Genomic DNA, 13,112 nt, shown 5'->3' on the forward strand with positions numbered 1-13,112 from the left:
GTAATGTCCTCATAGATGGAGGAATAGAGGGAAGTCATGTCATCATAGATAGAGTAGAGGGAAGTAATGTCCTTATAGATAGAAGAGTAGAGGGAAGTAATGTCCTCATAGATAGAGGAGTAGAGGGACGTAATCTCCCCATAGATAGAGGAGTAGAGGGAAGTAATGTCCTCATAGATAGAGGAGTAAAGGGAAGTAGTGTCCCCATAGATAGAGGAGTAGAGGGAAGTAATGTCCTCATAGAGGAGTAGAGGGAAGTAATATCCCCATAGATAGAGGAGTAGAGGGAAGTAATGTCCCCATAGATAGAGCAGTAGAGGGAAGTAGTATCCCCATAGATAGAGGGAAGTAATGTCCCCATAGATAGAGGAGCAGAGGGAAGTAATGTCCCCATAGATAGATGAGTAGAGGGAAGTAATGTCCTAATAGATAGAGGAGTAGAGGGAAGTAATGTCCTCATAGATAGAGGAGTAAAGGGAAGTAATGTCCTAATAGATAGAGGAGTAGAGGGAAGTAATGTCCTCCTAGATAGAAGAGTAGAGGGAAGTAATGTCCCCATAGATAGATGAGTAGAGGGAAGTAATGTCCTCATAGAGGAGTAGAGGGAAGTAATATCCCCATTGATAGAGGAGTAGAGGGAAGTAATGTCCTAATAGATAGAGGAGTAGAGGGAAGTAATGTCCTCATAGATGGAGGAATAGAGGGAAGTCATGTCATCATAGATAGAGTAGAGGGAAGTAATGTCCTCATAGATAGAGGAGTAGAGGGACGTAATCTCCCCATAGATAGAGGAGTAGAGGGAAGTAATGTCCTCATAGATAGAGGAGTAAAGGGAAGTAGTGTCCCCATAGATAGAGGAGTAGAGGGAAGTAATGTCCTCATAGAGGAGTAGAGGGAAGTAATATCCCCATTGATAGAGGAGTAGAGGGAAGTAATGTCCCCATAGATAGAGCAGTAGAGGGAAGTAGTATCCCCATAGATAGAGGGAAGTAATGTCCCCATAGATAGAGGAGCAGAGGGAAGTAATGTCCCCATAGATAGAGTAGAGGGAAGTAATGTCCTAATAGATAGAGGAGTAGAGGGAAGTAATGTCCTCATAGATAGAGGAGTAAAGGGAAGTAATGTCCTAATAGATAGAGGAGTAGAGGGAAGTAATGTCCTCCTAGATAGAAGAGTAGAGGGAAGTAATGTCCTCCTAGATAGAAGAGTAGAGGGAGGTAATGTCCTCATAGATAGAAGAGTAGAGGGAAGTAATGTCCTCATAGATAGAGAAGAGGGAAGTAATGTCCTAATAGATAGAGGAGTAGAGGGAAGTAATGTCCTCATAGATAGAGAAGAGGGAAGTAATGTCCTAATAGATAGAGGAGTAGAGGGAAGTAATGTCCTCCTAGATAGAAGAGTAGAGGGAAGTAATGTCCCCATAGATAGATGAGTAGAGGGAAGTAATGTCCTAATAGATAGAGGAGTAGAGGGAAGTAATGTCCTCATAGATAGAGGAGCAGAGGGAAGTAATGTCCACATAGATAGAGGAGCAGAGGGAAGTAATGTCCTAATAGATAGAGGAGTAGAGGGAAGTAATGTCCCCATAGATAGAGGAGTAGAGGGAAGTAATGTCCTCATAGATAGAAGAGTAGAGGGAAGTAATGTCCTCATAGATAGAGAAGAGGGAAGTAATGTCCCCATAGATAGAGAAGTGGAGGGAAGTAATGTCCTCATAGATAGAGGAGTAGAGGGAAGTAATGTCCTCATAGATAGAGAAGTAGAGGGAAGTAATGTCCTCATAGATAGAGGAGTAGAGGGAAGTAATGTCCTCATAGATAGAGAAGTAGAGGGAAGTAATGTCCCCATAGATAGAGGAGTAGAGGGAAGTAATGTCCCCATAGATAGAGGAGTAGAGGGAAGTAATGTCCTCATAGATAGAAGAGTAGAGGGAAGTAATGTCCTCATAGATAGAGGAGTAGAGGGAAGTAATGTCCCCATAGATAGAGAAGTAGAGGGAAGTAATGTCCCCATCGATGGAGGAAGCTGCCTGCATGTTAAATAAGATGTTACAATCCAGCTGAACCTAATTTCCTGCCAGTCTAATTCTAGCAGACTCAGACTGTCAGCTATTTTTGCTACTGCAATTCCATGTTAGATGAGAAGGGAAGGGGGTGAATGCCCCAATGACGAGTGGATTCAGAAATGTTAATATTTTCTGGATGGAAGGAGAGACTGTGAGGAGAGAGGGAGGATGGAGGGAAGGACTGTGAGGAGAGAAGGACTGTGAGGAAACAGGGAGGATGGAGGAGGGACTGTGAGGACAGAGGGAGGATGGAGGGAAGGACTGTGAGGAGAGAGGAAGGATGAAGGAGGGACTGTGAGGAGAGAGGGAGGATGGAGGAGGAACTGTGAGGAGAGAGGGAGGATGGAGGGTAGGACTGTGAGGAGGGAGGATGGAGGGAAGGACTGTGAGGAGAGAGGGAGGATGAAATGTGAGGAAAGAGGGAGGATGGGGGAGGGAATGTGAGGACAGAGGGAGGATGGAGGGAAAGACTGTGAGGAGAGAGGGAGGATGGAGGGAAGGACTGAAGAGAGAGGGAGGATTTAGGGAAGGACTGTGAGGAGAGAGGGAGGATGGAGGGAAGGACTGTGAGGAGAGAGGGAGGGTGGAGGGAAGGACTGTGAGGAGAGAGGGAGGATGGAGGGAAGGACTGTGAGGAGAGAGGGAGGATGGAGGGTAGGACTGTGAGGAGGGAGGATGGAGGGAAGGACTGTGAGGAGAGAGGGAGGATGGAGGAGGGAATGTGAGGAGAGAGGGATTTTGGGGGAGGGAATGTGAGGACAGAGGGAGGATGGAGGAAAGGACTGTGAGGAGAGAGGGAGGATGGAGGAGGGAATGTGAGGAGAGAGGGAGGATGGAGAAGGGACTGTGAGGAGAGAGGGAGGATGGAGGGAAGGACTGAGGAGAGAGGGAGGATGGAGGGAAGGACTGTGAGGAGAGAGGGAGGATGGAGGGAAGGACTGTGAGGAGAGACTGAGGATGGAGGGAAGGACTGTGAGGAGAGGGAGGATGGAGGGAAGGACTGTGAGGAGAGAGGGAGGATGGAGGGAAGAACTGTGAGGAGAGGGAGGATGGAGGGAAGGACTGTGAGGAGAGGGAGGATGGAGGGAAGGACTGTGAGGAGAGGGAGGATGGAGGGAAGGACTGTGAGGAGAGAGGGAGGATGGAGGGAAGGACTGTGAGGAGAGGGAGGATGGAGGGAAGGACTGTGAGGAGAGGGAGGATGGAGGGAAGGACTGTGAGGATAGGGAGGATGGAGGGAAGGACTGTGAGGAGAGAGGGAGGATGGAGGGAAGGACTATGAGGAAAGAGGGAGGATGGAGGGTAGGACTGTGAGGAGGGAGGATGGAGGGAAGGACTGTGAGGAGGGAGGATGGAGGGAAGGACTGTGAGGAGAGAGGGAGGATGGAGGAGGGAATGTGAGGAGAGAGGGATTTTGGGGGAGGGAATGTGAGGACAGAGGGAGGATGGAGGAAAGGACTGTGAGGAGAGAGGGAGGATGGAGAAGGGACTGTGAGGAGAGAGGGAGGATGGAGGGAAGGACTGTGAGGAGAGAGGGAGGATGGAGGGAAGGACTGTGAGGAGAGACTGAGGATGGAGGGAAGGACTGTGAGGAGAGGGAGGATGGAGGGAAGGACTGTGAGGAGAGGGAGGATGGAGGGAAGGACTGTGAGGAGAGAGGGAGGATGGAGGGAAGGACTGTGAGGAGAGAGGGAGGATGGAGGGTAGGACTGTGAGGAGGGAGGATGGAGGGAAGGACTGTGAGGAGAGAGGGAGGATGGAGGAGGGAATGTGAGGAGAGAGGGAGGATGGGGGAGGGAATGTGAGGACAGAGGGAGGATGGAGGAAAGGACTGTGAGGAGAGAGGGAGGATGGAGGAGGGAATGTGAGGAGAGAGGGAGGATGGAGAAGGGACTGTGAGGAGAGAGGGAGGATGGAGGGAAGGACTGTGAGGGAGAGAGGGAGGATGGAGGGAAGGACTGTGAGGAGAGACTGAGGATGGAGGGAAGGACTGTGAGGAGAGGGAGGATGGAGGGAAGGACTGTGAGGAGAGAGGGAGGATGGAGGGAAGGACTGTGAGGAGAGGGAGGATGGAGGGAAGGACTGTGAGGAGAGGGAGGATGGAGGGAAGGACTGTGAGGAGAGAGGGAGGATGGAGGGAAGGACTGTGAGGAGAGGGAGGATGGAGGGAAGGACTGTGAGGAGAGGGAGGATGGATGGAAGGACTGTGAGGAGAGGGAGGATGGAGGGAAGGACTGTGAGGAGAGGGAGGATGGAGGGAAGGACTGTGAGGAGAGAGGGAGGATGGAGGAAGGACTGTGAGGAGAGAGGGAGGATGGAGGGAAGTACTGTGGGAAGGGAGGATGGAGGGAAGGACTGTGAGGAGAGAGGGAGGATGGAGGGAAGGACTGTGAGGAGAGATGGAGGATGGAGGGAAGAACTGTGAGGAGAGAGGGAGGATGGAGGAAGGACTGTGTGGAGAGGGAGTATGGAGGGAAGGACTGTGGGAAGGGAGGATGGAGGGAAGGACTGTGAGAAGGGAGGATGGAGGGAAGGACTGAAGAGAGAGGGAGGATTTAGGGAAGGACTGTGAGGAGAGAGGGAGGATGGAGGGAAGGAATGTGAGGAGAGACTGAGGATGGAGGGAAGGACTGTGAGGAGAGGGAGGATGGAGGGAAGGACTGTGAGGAGAGAGGGAGGATGGAGGGAAGGACTGTGAGGAGAGGGAGGATGGAGGGAAGGACTGTGAGGAGAGGGAGGATGGAGGGAAGGACTGTGAGGAGAGAGGGAGGATGGAGGGAAGGACTGTGAGGAGAGGGAGGATGGAGGGAAGGACTGTGAGGAGAGGGAGGATGGATGGAAGGACTGTGAGGAGAGGGAGGATGGAGGGAAGGACTGTGAGGAGAGGGAGGATGGAGGGAAGGACTGTGAGGAGAGAGGGAGGATGGAGGAAGGACTGTGAGGAGAGAGGGAGGATGGAGGGAAGGACTGTGAGGAGAGATGGAGGATGGAGGGAAGAACTGTGAGGAGAGAGGGAGGATGGAGGAAGGACTGTGTGGAGAGGGAGTATGGAGGGAAGGACTGTGGGAAGGGAGGATGGAGGGAAGGACTGTGAGAAGGGAGGATGGAGGGAAGGACTGAAGAGAGAGGGAGGATTTAGGGAAGGACTGTGAGGAGAGAGGGAGGATGGAGGGAAGGACTGTGAGGAGAGAGGGAGGGTGGAGGGAAGGACTGTGAGGAGAGAGGGAGGATGGAGGGAAGGACTGTGAGGAGAGAGGGAGGATGGAAGGAAGGACTGTGAGGAGAGGGAGGATGGAAGGAAGGACTGTGAGGAGAGAGGGAGGATGGAGGGAAGGACTGTGAGGAGAGAGGGAGGATGGAGGGAAGGACTGTGAGGAGAGGAGGAGGATGGAGGGAAGGACTGTGAGGAGAGGGAGGATGGAGGGAAGGACTGTGAGGAGAGGAGGAGGATGGAGGGAAGGACTGTGAGGAGAGGGAGGATGGAGGGAAGGACTGTGAGGAGAGGGAGGATGGAGGGAAGGACTGAGGAGAGGGAGGATGGAGGGAAGGACTGTGAGGAGAGAGGGAGGATGGAGGGAAGGACTGTAAGGAGAGGGAGGATGGAGGGAAGCACTGTGAGGAGAGGGAGGATGGAGGGAAGGACTGTGAGGAGAGAGGGAGGATGGAGGAAGGACTGTGAGGAGAGAGGGAGGATGGAGGGAAGGACTGTGAGAAGGGAGGATGGAGGGAAGGACTGTGAACAGAGAGGGAGGATTTAGGGAAGGACTGTGAGGAGAGAGGGAGGATGGAGGGAAGGACTGTGAGGAGAGAGGGAGGATGGAGGGAAGGACTGTGAGGAGAGAGTGAGGATGGAGGGAAGGACTGTGAGGAGAGAGGGAGGATGGAGGAAGGACTGTGAGGAGAAGGAGGATGGAAGGAAGGACTGTGAGGAGAGAGGGAGGATGGAGGGAAGGACTGTGAGGAGAGTGTTATGATTAGGTAATTCAGTACCACAATGGACATAGAAGTCAGAGCACATACAGTGACCTGACAATAACCCAAAAACATAGAACGAGCTCTGAGACATGGGAACTCTGCTGACCGCAATCCCTAATCCTCTCCAACCACATTAGAGGCAGCCGTGGATTGCGCCTAACGCTCCCTATGCAACTCGGCACAGCCTGAGAAACTAGCTAGCCTGAAGATAGAAAAAAAGCCTACCTTGCCTCAGAGAAATACCCCAAAGGAAAAGGCAGCCCCCCACATATAATGACTGTGAGTTAAGATGAAAAGACAAACGTAGAGATGAAATAGATTTAGCAAAGTGAGGCCCGACTTTCTGAACAGAGCGAGGATAGGAAAGGTAACTTTGCGGTCAACACAAAACCCTACAAACAACCACGCAAAGGGGGCAAAAAGACCCTCCGTACCGACTAACGGCACGGAGGTACACCCTCTGCATCCCAGAGCTTCCAGCAAGCAAGAAAAACCAAATACGCAAGCTGGACAGAAAAAACAGCAAACAAAAATAACACAAGAGCAACTTATCTATGCAGAGCAGCAGGCCACAGGAACGATCCAGGAGGAAGCAAGTCCAATACTAGAACATTGACTGGAGGCCAGGATCAAAGCACTAGGTAGAGTTAAATAGAGCAGCACCTAACGACTTCACCACATCACCTGAGGAAGGAAACTCAGAAGCCGCAGTACCACTCTCCTCCACCAACGGAAACTCATAGAGAGAATCAGCCGAAGTACCACTTGTGACCACAGGAGGGAGCTCTGCCACAGAATTCACAACAGTACCCCTCCTTGAGGAGGGGTCACCGAACCCTCACCAGAGCCCCCAGGACGACCAGGATGAGCCATATGAAAGGCACGAACAAGATCGGGAGCATGGACATCAGAGGCAAAGATCCAGGAATTATCTTCCTGAGCATAACCCTTCCACTTAACCAGATACTGGAGTTTCCGTCTTGAAACACGAGAATCCAAAATCTTCTCCACAATATATTCCAACTCCCCCTCCACCAAAACCGGGGCAGGAGGATCAACAGATGGAACCATAGGTGCCACGTATCTCCGCAACAATGACCTATGGAATACGTTATGGATGGAAAAAGAATCTGGAAGGGTCAAACGAAAAGACACAGGATTAAGAACCTCAGAAATCCTATACGGACCAATGAAACGAGGTTTAAACTTAGGAGAGGAAACCTTCATAGGAATATGACGAGAAGACAACCAAACCAAATCCCCAACACGAAGTCGGGGACCCACACAGCGTCTGCGATTAGCGAAACGTTGAGCCTTCTCCTGGGACAAGGTCAAATTGTCCACTACATGAGTCCAAATCTGCTGCAACCTGTCCACCACAGTATCCACGGTAAGGAAACACGGCACTCAGTAGATATGAGGGTTGGCGGTGCTCAAGTAGGGTGTCCACCCCGTATATTAAAGATGAATGAAACTTGGCACTCAATTTTTGAGAAGAAAAGCTTCTTAGTTTATTGATGCATCCAGACAAACAAAACCGCTAAACGTTTTCGGTCCACACCGGACCTTCGTCAGAGCGTTTCTTAGACATTGACTGGATGAGGAAGCTAATGAGCCTGAATGAGCGTCAGCCAGAGCACGGGATATAGGAGCTGCAGTCTGCTGCAGGATCACAAAGGAAGGTGAAGCGCCAGAGGAGAGGCACAAAGCCTGGAGGGAGTAACGGCGCTGGATCCTGAGCGCTAGTAGTGCAGAGCAGAGGAGAGCGACGTTTAGCGGTTTTGTTTGTCTGGATGCATCAATAAACTAAGAAGCTTTTCTTCTCAAAAATTGAGTGCCAAGTTTCATTCATCTTCACCACAGTATCCACACCAGGACAGTCCGAAGACTCAACCTGCCCTGAAGAGAAACGAGGATGGAACCCAGAGTTGCAGAAAAACGGCGAAACCAAGGTAGCCGAGCTGGCCCGATTATTAAGGGCGAACTCAGCCAAAGGCAAAAAGGACACCCAGTCATCCTGATCAGCAGAAACAAAGCATCTCAGATATGTTTCCAAGGTCTGATTGGTTCGTTCGGTCTGGCCATTAGTCTGAGGATGGAAAGCCGAGGAAAAAGACAAGTCAATGCCCATCCTTGCACAAAAGGCTCGCCAAAACCTCAAAACAAACTGGGAACCTCTGTCAGAAACGATATTCTCTGGAATGCCATGTAAACAAACCACATGCTGGAAGAACAATGGCACCAAATCAGAGGAGGAAGGTAATTTAGACAAGGGTACCAAATGGACCATCTTAGAGAAGCGATCACAAACCACCCAAATGACCGACATCTTTTGAGAGACGGGGAGATCTGAAATAAAATCCATAGAGATATGTGTCCAAGGCCTCTTCGGGACCGGCAAGGGCAAAAGCAACCCACTGGCACGAGAACAGCAGGGCTTAGCCCGAGCACAAATCCCACAGGACTGCACAAAAGAACGCACATCCCGCGACAGACATGTCCACCAAAAGGATCTAGCCACTAACTCTCTGGTACCAAAGATTCCAGGATGACCAGCCAACACCGAACAATGAACCTCAGAGATAACTTTATTCGTCCACCTATCAGGGACAAACAGTTTCTCCGCTGGGCAACGATCAGGTTTATTAGCCTGAAATTTTTGCAGCACCCGCCGCAAATCAGGGGAGATGGCAGACACAATTACTCCCTCTTTGAGAATACCCGCCGGCTCAGATAAACCCGGAGAGTCGGGCACAAAACTCTTAGACAGGGCATCCGCCTTCACATTTTTAGAGCCCGGAAGGTACGAAAACACAAAGTCAAAACGGGCAAAAAACAGCGACCAACGAGCTGTCTAGGATTCAACCGCTTGGCAGACTCGAGATAAGTCAAGTTCTTATGATCAGTCAAGACCACCACGCGATGCTTAGCTCCTTCAAGCCAATGACGCCACTCCTCGAATGCCCACTTCATGGCCAGCAACTCTCGATTGCCAACATCATAATTTCGCTCAGCAGGCGAAAACTTCCTGGAAAAGAAGGCGCATGGTTTCATCACCGAGCAATCAGAACTTCTCTGCGACAAAACAGCCCCCGCTCCAATCTCAGAAGCATCAACCTCGACCTGGAATGGAAGCGAAACATCCGGTTGACACAACACAGGGGCAGAAGAAAAACGACGCTTCAACTCTTGAAAAGCTTCCACAGCAGCAGAAGACCAATTGACCACATCAGCACCCTTCTTGGTCAAATCGGTCAATGATTTAGCAATACTAGAAAAATTGCAGATGAAGCGACGATAAAAATTAGCAAAGCCCAGGAACTTTTGCAGACTTTTCAGAGATGTCGGCTGAGTCCAATCATGGATGACCTGGACCTTAACAGGGTCCATCTCGATAGTAGAAGGGGAAAAAATGAACCCCAAAAATGAAACCTTCTGAACACCAAAGAGACACTTTGATCCCTTCACAAACAAAGAATTAGCACGCAGGACCTGAAACACCGTTCTGACCTGCTTCACATGAGACTCCCAATCATCCGAGAAGACCAAAATATCATCCAAGTACACAATCAGGAATTTATCCAGGAACTCTCGGAAGATGTCATGCATAAAGGACTGAAACACCGATGGAGCATTGGCAAGTCCGAATGGCATTACTAGGTACTCAAAATGGCCCTCGGGCGTATTAAATGCAGTTTTCCATTCATCGCCTCGCTTAATACGCACAAGATTATACGCACCACGAAGATCTATCTTGATGAACCAACTAGCCCCCTTAATCCGAGCAAATAAATCGGATAACAGCGGCAAGGGGTACTGAAATTTAACCGTGATCTTATTTAGAAGGCGGTAATCTATACAAGGTCTCAGCGAACCATCCTTCTTGGCCACAAAAAAGAACCCTGCTCCCAATGGCGACGATGACGGGCGAATATGCCCCTTCTCCAAGGACTCCTTCACGTAACTCCGCATAGCGGCGTGCTCAGGTACAGATAAATTAAACAGTCGACCTTTTGGGAATTTACTACCAGGAATCAAATCGATAGCACAATCACAATCCCTATGCGGAGGTAGGGTAACGGACTTGGGCTCATCAAATAAATCCTGGTAATCAGACAAGAACTCTGGAACCTCAGAAGGGGTGGATGACGAAATAGTCAGAAATGGAACATCACCATGTACCCCCTGACAACCCCAGCTGGACACAGACATAGATTTCCAATCTAATACTGGATTATGGACTTGTACCCATGGCAACCTCAACACGACCACATCATGCAGATTATGCAACACCAGAAAGCGAATAACCTCCTGATGTGCAGGAGCCATGCACATGGTCAGCTGGGTCCAGTACTGAGGCTTATTCTTGGCCAAAGGCGTAGCATCAATTCCTCTCAATGGAATAGGACACTGCAAGGGCTCCAAGAAAAACCCACAACGCCTAGCATACTCCAAGTCCATCAAATTCAGGGCAGCGCCTGAATCCACAAATGCCATGACAGAATAAGATGACAAAGAGCAGATCAAGGTAACGGACAGAAGAAATTTAGACTGTACCGTACCAATGGTGGCAGACCTAGCGAACCGCTTAGGACAATCAGAGATGGCATGAGTGGAATCACCACAGTAGAAACACAGCCCATTCTGACGTCTGTGTTCTTGCCGTTCAGCTCTGGTCAAAGTCCTATCGCACTGCATAGGCTCAGGTTTATGCTCAGATAATACCGCCAAATGGAGCACAGATTTACGCTCACGCAAGCGTCGACCGATCTGAATGGCCAAAGACATAGACTCATTCAGACCAGCAGGCATAGGAAATCCCACCATGACATCCTTAAGGGCCTCAGAGAGACCCTTTCTGAAAATCGCTGCGAGCGCACCTTCATTCCATTGAGTGAGTACGGACCACTTTCTAAATTTCTGACAATATACCTCTATCTCATCCTGACCCTAACACAGAGCCAGCAAATTTTTCTCTGCCTGATCCACCGAATTAGGTTCATCGTACAGCAATCCTAGCGCCAGGAAAAACGCATCAATATTACATAATGCAGGATCTCCTGGCGCAAGAGAAAATGCCCAGTCCTGAGGGTCGCCACGTAAAAATAAATAATGATCCTAACTTGTTGAACTGGGTCACCAGAGGAGCGAGGTTTCAAAGCCAGAAATAGTTTACAATTATTTTTGAAACTCAGAAATTTAGTTCTATCTCCAAGAAACAAATCAGGAATAGGAATTCTTGGTTCTAACATAGAATTCTGAACCACCAAATCTTGAATATTTTGTACTCTTGCCGTGAGCTGATCCACACATGAAGACAGACCTTTAATGTCCATCGCTACACCTGTGTCCTGAACCACCCAAATGTCTAGGGGAAAAAAAAGGCAAAACACAGTGCAGAGAAAAAAAAATGGTCTCAGAACTTCTTTTTTCCCTCTATTGAGAATCATTAGTACTTTGGGCCTCCAGTACTGTTATGATTTTATGATTAGGTAATTCAGTACCACAATGGACATAGAAGTCAGAGCACATACAGTGAACTGACAATAACCCAAAAACATAGAACGAGCTCTGAGACGTGGGAACTCTGCTGACCGCAATCCCTAATCCTCTCCAACCACACTAGAGGCAGCCGTGGATTGCGCCTAACGCTCCCTATGCAACTCGGCACAGCCTGAGAAACTAGCTAGCCTGAAGATAGAAAAAAAAGCCTACCTTGCCTCAGAGAAATACCCCAAAGGAAAAGGCAGCCCCCCACATATAATGACTGTGAGTTAAGATGAAAAGACAAACGTAGAGATGAAATAGATTTAGCAAAGTGAGGCCCGACTTTCTGAACAGAGCGAGGATAGGAAAGGTAACTTTGCGGTCAACACAAAACCCTACAAACAACCACGCAAAGGGGGCAAAAAGACCCTCCGTACCGACTAACGGCACGGAGGTACACCCTCTGCGTCCCAGAGCTTCCAGCAAGCAAGAAAAACCAAATACGCAAGCTGGACAGAAAAAACAGCAAACAAAAATAACAGAAGAGCAACTTATCTATGCAGAGCAGCAGGCCACAGGAACGATCCAGGAGGAAGCAAGCCCAATACTAGAACATTGACTGGAGGCCAGGATCAAAGCACTAGGTGGAGTTAAATAGAGCAGCACCTAACGACTTCACCACATCACCTGAGGAAGGAAACTCAGAAGCCGCAGTACCACTCTCCTCCACCAACGGAAGCTCATAGAGAGAATCAGCCGAAGTACCACTTGTGACCACAGGAGGGAGCTCTGCCACAGAATTCACAACAGGAGAGGGAGGATGGAGGGAAGGACTGTGAGGAGAGGGAGGATGGAGGGAAGGACTGTGAGGAGAGGGAGGATGGAGGGAAGGACTGTGAGGAGAGGGAGGATGGAGGGAAGGACTGTAAGGAGAGAGGGAGGATGGAGGGAAGGACTGTAAGGAGAGAGGGAGGATGGAGGGAAGGACTGTGAGGAGAGGGAGGATGGAGGGAAGGACTGTGAGGAGAGAGGGAGGATGGAGGGAAGGACTGTGAGGAGAGAGGGAGGATGGAGGGAAGGACTGTGAGGAGAGAGGGAGGATGGAGGGAAGGACTGTGAGGAGAGAGGGAGGATGGAGGGAAGGACTGTGAGGAGAGAGGGATGATGGAGGGAAGGACTGTGAGGAGAGGAGGAGGATGGAGGGAAGGACTGTGAGGAGAGGGAGGATGGAGGGAAGGACTGTGAGGAGAGAGGGAGGATGGAGGGAAGGACTGTGAGGAGAGAGGGAGGATGGACGGAAGGACTGTGAGGAGAGAGGGAGGATGGAGGGAAGGACTGTGAGGAGAGAGGGAGGATGGAGGGAAGGACTGTGAGGAGAGAGGGAGGATGGAGGGAAGGACTGTGAGGAGAGGGAGGATGGAGGGAAGGAATGTGAGGAGAGAGGGAGGATGGAGGGAAGGACTGTGAGGAGAGAGGGAGGATGGAGGGAAGGACTGTGAGGAGAGAGGGAGGATGGAGGGAAGGACTGTGAGGAGAGAGGGAGGATGGAGGGAAGGACTGTGAGGAGAGAGGGAGGATGGAGGGA

This window comes from Ranitomeya imitator, chromosome 7 (assembly GCF_032444005.1).
Source record: "Ranitomeya imitator isolate aRanImi1 chromosome 7, aRanImi1.pri, whole genome shotgun sequence".
Taxonomy (NCBI): Eukaryota; Metazoa; Chordata; class Amphibia; order Anura; family Dendrobatidae; genus Ranitomeya; species Ranitomeya imitator.